General features: G+C 42.5%; 1 long non-coding RNA gene across 3 annotated transcripts; it reads right to left on the bottom strand.

Annotated features, from left to right (window-relative positions):
- Positions 1-577: 577 nt before the first annotated feature.
- Positions 578-10074, bottom strand: LOC309801292. 3 transcript variants are annotated; one of them, XR_014293556.1, is made up of 3 exons: positions 9686-10074; positions 7456-8703; positions 578-5704 (listed from the first exon to the last, which is right to left on the bottom strand). It is a non-coding gene; the product is annotated as an uncharacterized lncRNA (long non-coding RNA). The 3 variants fall into 3 exon arrangements; XR_014293557.1 differs by lacking the exon at positions 578-5704 and adding an exon at positions 8852-8938 and having other exon boundaries at positions 5720-8703; XR_014293558.1 differs by lacking the exon at positions 578-5704 and adding an exon at positions 8852-8913 and having other exon boundaries at positions 5720-8703.
- Between the last annotated feature and the right edge of the window lie 580 nt (positions 10075-10654).

Raw genomic sequence — 10654 nt, 5'->3', positions numbered from 1 at the left:
CATAATAAGTCTCTTACTATCTACCTATCTATCTATCTATGTGTATATATATCCTATTAGTTCTGTTTCTCTGGAGAACCCTAATACAGCTACAAAGTACATGATTCTGACTATATAACATCCTGGGAAAGGCAAAATTATGAAAACAGTAAAATGATCACTGGTTGCCAGGGGTTTGAGGGGAGGGAGGGATGAATTGGTGAAGCACAGAGGATTTTTAGGGCAGTGAAAATACTCTGTATGACTATGTAATGGTGGATTTATGTTATTATATTATATTTGTTTGAGCCCATAGGATATATAACACCAAGAGTGAGCCCTAATGTAAATTATAGACTTTGTGTGATAATGATGTGTCAATGTAGGTTCTTTGATTGTAACAAATGTAACACTCTGGTGGGGGATGCTGATGATGTGGTAGGCTATGCCTGTGTGGGGCTGGGAGTATATGGGAAGTCTCTGTACCTCCTATCAATTTAACTTTGAAGCTAAAACTGCTCTAAAATTTTAAAAAGTCTAAAAAAAATGGAATCAAAAAATTTTTTTTCAATAATTCATTTTGTTAAAAAAAACAAGGTGGGGCCTCCCTGGTGGCGCAGTGGTTGAGAGTCCGCCTGCCGATGCAGGGGATACGGGTTCGTGCCCCGGTCTGGGAGGATCCCATATGCCGCGGAGCGGCTGGGCCCGTGAGCCATGGCCGCTGAGCCTGCGCATCCGGAGCCTGTGCTCTGCAACGGGAGAGGCCACAACAGTGAGAGGCCCGCGTACGGAAAAAAAAAAAAAAAAAAAAAAAAAAAAACAAGGTGGAAGTCTTGCTGTACTAAGCTACAACTGTGTTTTGTTGGTGTAAGAATAGTCAAGTAGGTGAATAGGGCACCATAGAGAATCCAGAAACTGGTTCATGCACACAAAGACATTTGATTTATGATGAAGTTGTCACTGCAAAGCACTTGGAAAAATATCAATCAATATTATCAATATTGCTTATCAATAAATGGTGTTAGGTGGAAAAAACCCCACAAAGCTTGATTCTTACTTAATATTCTACAAAATATGAATTCCAATTTATAGACATAAATGTACTAAAAATCCTAGATGGTGTAATAAGAAAAAGAACTGGGACTTCCCTGGTGTTCCAGTGCTTGTGGCTCTGCACTCCCAATGCAGGGGGCCCGGGTTTGATCCCTGGTCAGGGTACTAGATCCTGCATGTCTCAACTAAAGATCCCACACATGGCAACGTAGATCCCCCATGCTGCAACTGAAGATCCCTCATGCGGCAGCAAGGATCCCGTGTGCCACGGCTGAGACCCGGAACAACCAAATAAAGAAATAGATAGATAGATAGATAGATAGATAGATAGATATTTTTTAAAAAGGAAAATAAATGAGAGGTATTTAAACTGGAAAGGAAGAAATGTCCCTACTTGCAGAGAACACATTTGTCCATGTAGAGGATTCCAAGGAATCTACACAAAAAGCTACTAGAACTTACAAGTGATTAGCAAGGTCACAGTATAGAAAAGGTCAACATACAAAAATCAACGTGCATTTCTATATATTTGTAATAAACAATTGGAATCCAGAAGTTAAAAATGGTACCAATAGCTCTTCATAATTGAAGCACTAGGTATAATTATAATAGGACATGCAGGATCTTTATTTTGAAAATCAAAAAATGTTGATTAAATAAAACAGAGAAGACCTAAATGAATGGTGAGACATACCCTTTTCATTGATTGAAAAATTCAATATAGTTAAGATGTCAATTCTCCCTAAGATGATATAAAAATTTAATGTAATCCCTATTAAAATCCCAGCAGAATTCTTTGCAAATATAGAAAAGATAATTCTAAAGTTCATATGGAAATGTGAAGAAACTGAAGTATCTAAAACAATTTTGAAAAACAAGAACACAGTTGGAAGCCATACTACACATTAAGATATATCATAAAACTACAGTAAAGAAGACGGTGGTATTGGTGAAAGGATAGACACATAGATCAGTGGAACAGAATAGACTCCAGAAATAGACCTTCATAAATTCAGTCTATTGAATTTTAATGAAGATACAGAGGCAATTCAATGGAGAAAGGACACTCTTTTGCACAAATGATCCTGGAAAAATTAGACATCCATATGCAAAAAAAAAGTGAACCTTGAACTATATCTCACACCACATAGAAAATGAATTTAAAATGGACAATAGACCTAAGTGTAAGATGTAAAACTATAAAACTCTTGGAAGAAATTATAGGAGAAAATTTTCATGACTTTGGGTGGGGCAAAAATTTCTTAATACAAAACCGAAAGCATAATCCATAGAAGAACAAATGTATAAATTAGACTTTGTTGAAACTTAAAACTTCTTCTCCTCAAAAGACATTAAGAGAATGAAAAGACAAGCCATGGGCTGGGAGAAAAGTTTACTAATCATACATCTGACACAGAACGTTTACCTAGAATAGGTAAAGAACTCTTAAAACTTGAAAAAAAATACAATTTAAAAAAAGGGGGCAAAAGATTTCAACAGACACTTCACCAGAGGAGATATATGGATGGCAAAAAACCCACGATGAACCCATTAGTCATTATGGAAATGAAAATGAAAACCAAATGGGAAACTCTTGCACACCTATTAGAATGGCTAAAATAAAAAATAATGACAATACCCAGTGCTGGTAAAGATCTATAGCAACTGGAACTCTCCTACATTGCTTTAAGAATGCAAAATGGAATAATCATCCTGGAAAACATGTTGATAGTTTCTAATAAAGTTAAACAAGTACCTATGTGACCCAGCAATCCTACTTCTATGTATTTAGTCTAGAGAAATGAAAACACATGTCCACACAAAAACTTGTACATAAAGGTTCATAGCAGTACTATTCATAACTGTCAAAAACTGAAAACAACCCCAAATGGCCTTCAACAAACGAATAGATAAATAACTGTGGTGTATTCATACAATAGAGTGCTACTCATCAGTAAAAAGGAAGAAGCTATTAATACACAAACAACATGGATGAATCTGAAATGCATTATGCTAAGTGGAAGAAGCCAGTCTCAAAATGTAACATAATGTATATTTACATTTATATGAAATTTAGGAAAAGATAAAACTGTAGTAATGGCAAACAGATCAATGGTTTCTGGGGATTAGGGGTGGGTTGAGAGACTGATTAAGGAGTGTTAGAATTGTTCTTTATCTTGCTTGTGGTGGTGGTTATAAGGATCTCTGCATTATTAAAACTCATAAAGCAGTAAACCAAAAAATAAAAATAGAGTGAATTTGCTGTGTGTAAACTTTAAAATGATTAACAGATAAATAAGTTGAGATATATTAGTGAAACGGAGCAAGACCCTATGGTCCTTGCCCCACCCCCTGTCCTCAGCCTGCCTTTTGTCTGTGGAAAATCTTTAGCCAAAGAATAGGTTTGATCAGAGAAGTGAGGAAATGCAGAAACCAAGGAAAACAGTCAAAGGAGACCAAATAATAATAGTTTAATCATTAAGCACAGTCAAGGACCTTTAGTTCCTCCTTAAGGGCTATAGACAATATTCTGAGCCATGTCCTGTGAGCTGTTTTGCAGATACTGAAGCCCCCACCAGGGGAGGAGGATGACTACATTATGACCAAATTGAAGTCATGACATAAGCTGCCACAGTTCTGAGAACTGGCCTCAAAGAAATGGGAACAAACCCTGGAACTAAAGATTAACTGTACTTAAAACAACCAAGGTGACACTGATCAGACCACCACATTACCGGTTTCAAGATGACTGTCAGAGCTGACTGTGACGTTCTGCTCCCTCCCTCTGCCTATACAGCCCTGAAACTCCCCTTTAAAAGCCCCTTCCCCTGAAGAGCAGTTGGGAGTTGGTTCTCGGACAGGAGCCCACCCTCTCCCCCGGTTGCCGGGCTCTGAAATAAAGCAACCTTTCCTTTCCTACCAACACTTGTCTCTCGAGAATTGGCTTTCAAGCGGCAAGCGGTTGGACGTGCGTTCGGTAACATGAGAGTTTAGACTCATCATCTTGGGTCAAACTGAAAGTCCACATAGCCTACAATTTTATGGCTGGTAGTGCAATAAAATCAGATAGTTGCTACTTATCCTCCCTGGACCCATATATGCCAGTATATTTTAATGGTTATCTGTCATTCTGTTAGGCATTACTGACTCATTCTTACTCTGAAAACACATTTATTTTACCTTTTAAGCCATTTACTAAGGGTCACAGTAACATGCAGTAACGTTTTTTATAAGTGGAAATTTAAAAAATCTAGAAGAATCAACTGAATAACTATTTGTACTAAAAAGACAGTTCAATAAAGGGGCAGAATATAATATCAACATACACAAATTGATGTTTTTTCCTATATACCAGTTAAAAAAGTAAGAGAATAAAAGATCCCATTAACAATAGCAGGAAAGGGGGCTTCCCCTGTGGTGCAGTGGTTAAGAATCCGCCTGCCAGTGCAGGGGACACAGGTTCAATCCCTGGTCTGGGAAGACCCCATATGCTGCAGAGCAACTAAGCCCGTGCGCCACAACTACTGAGTCTGCGCTCTAGAGCCCGTAAGCCACAACTACTGAGCCCGTGTGACACAACTACTGAAGCCCGCGCACCTAGAGGCCATGCTCCACAACAAAGAGAAGCCACTGCAATGAGAAGCCCGCGCACCACAACGAAGAGTGGCCCCTGCTCGCCGCAACTAGAGAAAACCCGCGCGCAACAAAAAAGACCCAAAGCAGCCATAAATAAATAAATAAATAAATCTGTGACCGTTTAAAAAAAAAAACTGGACAAAATATGGAAAAAACGTCTTCAGACATTGGACAATAGGAAGCTCTGAACTGTGACCCCTGAAAGAAAACAAACAAGGTGAATCCTACCACACCTAAGCTTTCTTCTTGCAGACAATTTCTGGAATATGGCACAGGGTAGGAACGACAATAACAACAACAAAGTGCAGGAAGATTGCTGAGTTAAAGAAAATAAACACAGTTCAAGAAATCTTGAATTTTTGCACAGAGTAACTGAGGAGGGAGACACACAGAGAAGAGTTACTGAAATATACATAATGCGCCCCATGAATCAATAGCTGAATATAAATCTGTGTATGGTAGGGTAAACCTCCATGAGGCTGGGAAAGAACAGATTCCAGGCAAAGCACAGTGACTAGGAAGAAGACAAATAATTCCTAGAGATCACACTGGGCTGGAGATCATTACAGCCGGAGTGGAAAAATGGAGAAATCTCACTGAGTATACAGGGCATCCAATAGAGACATCAAAAAGGCCATGCCGTAGAAGTGGGTCCAAGTGAGCACTCGAGCAAAGACTCCTATAGACTTGCCCTGAATGAATTTTAAAACAAGCCTCAAAAGAATCATACTGAACACAAGTAACTTAACTTCTGGGGAAAATAAAGTTCAGCAATCTTTAAAAACAAAATTCAGTAACCAACAATGTATAATTCACAATGTCCAGCTACTAATAAAAAGTATTATACTGGGCTTCCCTGGTGGCGCAGTGGTTGAGAGTCTGCCTGCCGATGCAGGGGACGCGTGTTCGTGCCCCAGTCCAGGAGGATCCCACATGCTGTGGAGCGGCTGGGCCCACGAGCCATGGCCGCTGAGCCTGCACGTCCGGAGCCTGTGCTCCGCAATGGGAGAAGCCACAACAGTGAGAGGCCCGCGTACTGCAAAAAAAAAAAAAAAAAGTATTATACATAGGACAGGAAAATATGACCCATAACCAGCACAAAAATCAGACAACAGAAACAAACTCAGAAATGAAAGACATGATGGAGTTAGGCAAAAATATTAAAACACATCATTATGCTTATATGTTCCAAAATGAAAAGAAATATGAGCATAAGAAGGAGAGAAATGGAAGATATAAGTACAAAACTGCAGGGAGGATGGGCCTGCCCCCCTTCTTCACAGCTCCCTGTCTGCTGAGGAGGATCTGGGCCCCACTCCTCCACACCTGCTAGAGGGTCTGGAAGGAGTCAGAGATGTGGCCTGGTGGGGCAGGGCGAAAGGCAGAGGGCCTCTCCTGCAGTTGAGGAATAACCAGCCAAGGTCCACCGGGCCCAGCACTAAGCAAAACAGGCATAGTTTGCAGAGGACCTTGTGACACTGCTTCTGAACGCCCCAGGGGCTTGGGAACCAGCAACAGCACATTTCTCGCCTCATCCACCGAGGGTCAACTCAGGGGAAATAGGACCTGCTTCCTAGCAATGGAGCATGTGGTCCCCACGCTGGAGCTCCAGGGCAGATCGAAAAGCTCAGGACTGAGCAGCGGTGCCCTGCAGGACAGTGTTGGCAGGGGCCCGACGACCTGACCCGGGGCCAGCACAGCTGGGTCACGGTCAGGCTGGGCGTCGGTCTACACTGCAACACCTGAGTTCTTTGAATCCACGTGGTGAGAGCAGTGATTCCCAGATGCCGTCTCGTGCTTAGCCTAGACCTCCTATTTCTATTCTTTTATGATCTCCAAGTAGTTACTGACCTCACTCTAAATATACTGTCCGATTTTGTCATCCTAACTTCTCTCTGGGACTTGGGGGCTACTGGCCACTCCAAGCCTGTTGAAAGTCTTGTGTAAATGAACCAGTGATCATTTTTAAGTGACATGTGAGCGGCCCCCAGTTGTGCTAAAGCCTAGTCTGTGTCTTCACAGTGTTTTCCAAGGTGTGTATGTGTGAATAAATGTATGATATATATTTATACATGCTGCTATAGCGATACGTTAAAGGCCAACGTAACTGGTGGACAGGGTCAGTGAGAGGAAATGAAACAATCTTTTCGGTGGCTATTAAAGCAAAATGTGTGTAAAGAAATAAGTTTTTCTTCCCCTACTTTGTTTCTAATTTCTGCACGAGTCCCTAGGCTGAGTGGGGAAGAATAGGAAAGACAAACTGTCACGAAGAGCTCACCTCACTGTCTAATGCTTGAAGTCTAAGTTTAAAAGAATGATTTACCGTCCTGTCATTTTGTAACAATCCCCTTATCTAAAAATATTAAAGGGCAGTTCTTACATTTAGAGTGCCTCAGAATCAGCTGTGGAGATTACAGAAGCTCCTTCCTGGGCTCCAATCCCCAGAGGTTTCGTTGGTGTGAGGCCCTAGAGTCTGCGTTTTTCACGTAAACACAAACCACATGTTTCTGATGCGGGTGGGCTGCGGATCCCAGTTGAAAACCTATTGTTCTATAACACTGATTCAAACCTATAAATAAGCTTGTTTTCCTTTAATTAAGAATCCTTAATTGAAAAGTGGGTAAGTCACACCACAAACTGACATAAAGATCTCAAAGCATTCCTTGGGAAAAGTCCTTAGTTACGTTCTTTTGCTTTCCAGAATTAAAACCAAGCACTTGCTCCACAATTATTTCCTAGTAACAGTTGAAAAATTAAAACAAACAACAACATGAACAAAAAACTCACGGACTTCCCTGGCGGTCCAGTGTTTAGACTGTGAGCTTCCACTGCAGGGGGCACGGGTTCGATCCGTGGTCGGGGAACTAAGGTCCTGCAGGTCCCACAGGCCCCGCCGGCGTGGCCAAAAAAATAAATAAATAAAATAAAATAAAAAATAAAACAACTCAAACATTGTCATCACCACCGCCACCAATTACCAAAAGACCCATCAAAAGACTCAGGCCTGAGGTAGACACATGCCCCACTTCCGTAGTAGATGAAGTGACCTCGACTTCTGCCTTTACACTTGGTTGTTTAAGTATTTTCCGTAAGTGTCTTTGGCTGTCACTACAGAGGAACTCACTGGCAGAATCAGCAGAATGGATGAAAAGTCAGCCGAACTATGAAGTATTACTTAAAGATAAAGCAGTAAAATTTGAGGACCTCTTGCCCTGTGGTGATGCAAGCATCCCAGCAATTCTTCCTTCCTCCCTGTGCTGCCAGGGCTGGAAGGTATTGATGATATAATCAGTAATCAATGGAGAACTCAAAAAATGCCTTTAAGAACTTCATTTTATGGACATTAACATTTATGAAAGCAACAGCATATGCATCGTGTAAATCTCAGACCTGGTCAGGATTGAAACCGTGTACGAGGCCCCGTGTCCTTGTCTTTCGAAGTAAAGTGCTGACTCAAGAGTTAATGATTAGGGAATGTGAAGGTGTAGAAACAAAGAACAGCTGTCGGGCTGGGGAACGGGCGACAATTTAGACTATAAATCCGCCACATGGCAGAATCACCGAACTCCCAGTTCACTGAAGCTACAGATAAAGGCCTGACACACACTCCTAAGTGGTTTTACAGGGAGCAGACCCCCTCCAGATGGAAAGTGCTGCCCACAAGCACACAGACCCTGGACTGGTTGAGACCAGAAGGTTGATGATGCTTGAAACTTCACCTTGATGCCAGCCAGTCCGAGAACTGTCTGCGAGCTGATCACACCCTGCTCCTCGAACACTGTAAGACTCCTCACTACGCCCTCCAGGGTGGGTCACACAGTCTTGAGGGCATTAACCCACTGTGGCCCCCCCTGCCTGGCAAAGCAATAAAAGCGACTCTTTTCTACTTCACCCAAAACTCTGTCTCTGCATTTCTCTTCGGCACCGGTGAACAGAGGCCAAGTTTCGGCTACAGGATCCAGTCACAAATTACTTTGGGGGAAAATTCCTAAAAGCCATTCTTGTGTTTCACCCTTTGAAAAGTAGTTCTTCACCCTAATTAAAAAAAAAAAAAAAAAAAAAAAAAAAAAGTTGCAAAAAATGAATCTTTGGAATGGAGGATTCTACGGTATTTAACTTTCCATAAATTATATTCTTTCCCTCTATGTGTTAGAACCCATTCTTAAAAGCAAATGATATCAACCTGTGTCACCACCACTGTCTTCCAATTTGCTGTAATTCCAGTGAGAACCATGTTGGGTACACCTGTGCAGGAAATAGGGCGAGAGTCCTTTAGGGAAAAAACGGAAAGGAAAAAAAGATACCTAATGTAATGCTTTAAACATGTACCAATATCTCTTGACCTGTCAACCTAGGACAGACAGACGACCTGCAGATTTATATAGGGTTCATTATGTCCCCCATCTTATTACTGCTAAGGTGAATGTGCTAGACACTTATTGAATTGGTGTTCTATGTCTGCTGTAATAAGTGACCATGAGTTTAGTGGCTTAAAAGAACACACATTTATTATATTACAGTTCTGTAGGTTAGGAGTCCAACAAAGGTCTCACTGGACTAAAATCAAGGGGTCAATAGGGCTGCCTTACCTTCTGGAGGCTCTAGGGGATAATCTGTTTCCTTATCTTTTCTAGAGATTTTTCTAGAGATCTTTTTCAGAGATTCTCTGAGCTATTACTATTCCTGGAATAAAGCATACTTCAGATGAAATGAGCCAGAGTTTATTTCTGATGGCTGCAGAGAGAGAAAGGAGGGGAAAGGGGAAAAGCAGGGGGAGGAAAGGAAGCTTCTTCCTGGAAGTTAGCTGGGTGCTGAGTTCCTTTGTTGTCGGCTCCAAGATTCTCCGGAAGAGTCAGCTTCCCCCTTAAGCCAAAGGCACCCTCAAGGATCAAGTTACCCCGCTCCTTGCTCTCCGGTCTGAAAACACAAGTTGGCTGCCTTCTTCAGCCTCCCCTCGCCCCGCCCTCAGGTCTAACCCAGTCTCACCCAGGAAGAGAAAACAAACGAACAAACCAACCTCGCTCTTCAAGCAAACAGGTCATCTTCCTATCCCTTATTCTGGTCATCAGCTTCTTTTTCAGAATTGTCATTTCTTGTATTCTGTATGGTGAGGAAAGGAAAAACATGGTCCCTGGTATACCACGAGATTGAAGTAGGAAGGACGTGCACAGAAAATACACCGAGTAGCACTCTGAGATGTAACCCTGAATCTCCATGTCTACAGACAAGACACATACATAAATATATGCTTGTATCCATTGTTTTACAACTTTATTTCTTAAAAACATTTTGGATCAGCATAACACACGATCCCAGAATTCCTTTCCCCGGCGTGTAACGCAGGACAAAAGGTAAGAATTCGAGGAGGCTGGCAAAATCCGCCGGTATCTCAGATAAAGGGTAAGAGGCGTGTTACCTCGGCTCGGTGGGCTCCCGAAGTGGGCGGACAAGATGACGTCACTTCCCCCTTCAGCAGCCGGCCCGCCCATTGGTCATCTCGGCAGGGCGGGGACAGGGCGGGGGTTGGAGGAGAGGAGCCGCCTTAGAGGTCAGGAATGGGGCTTGGCTTATGTAAATCTTGCAGCGTAGGGGTACAATTCCCCGCGAGCCACTTCCCGGGCTGTGGAAGTTTTCCGTAGAAGTTGCTTGGATTTTGTTAGCAGAGTCGTTAGGAGGGGCTGAGAGGCGTGGAAGAGGAAGGGGTGCGGAGGGTGGGTGGTGAGCGTGTGTGTACAGTGTAGCAGTCTAAGGCTATACGGGGGGGCGGGGAAAGCAACTCATACTTACCTGGCAGGGGAGATACCATGATCATGAAGGTGGTTTTCCCAGGGTGAGGCTCACTCATTGCACTGCGAGTGTGCTGACCCCTGCGATTTCCCCAAATAGGGGAAACTCGACTGCGTAATTTGTGGTAGTGGGGGACTGCGTGCGCGCTCTCCCCTGGCAATGTGTGTGCTAACGACAGAATTAAGTAGAAGTCACTAGT

The sequence above is a fragment of the Mesoplodon mirus genome (genome assembly GCF_964341445.2).
Source record: "Mesoplodon mirus genome assembly, chromosome: 3".
Lineage (NCBI taxonomy): Eukaryota > Metazoa > Chordata > Mammalia > Artiodactyla > Ziphiidae > Mesoplodon > Mesoplodon mirus.
The sequence above is the reverse complement of the archived record's forward strand: the minus strand, read 5'-3'. Positions and strand labels throughout refer to the sequence as shown.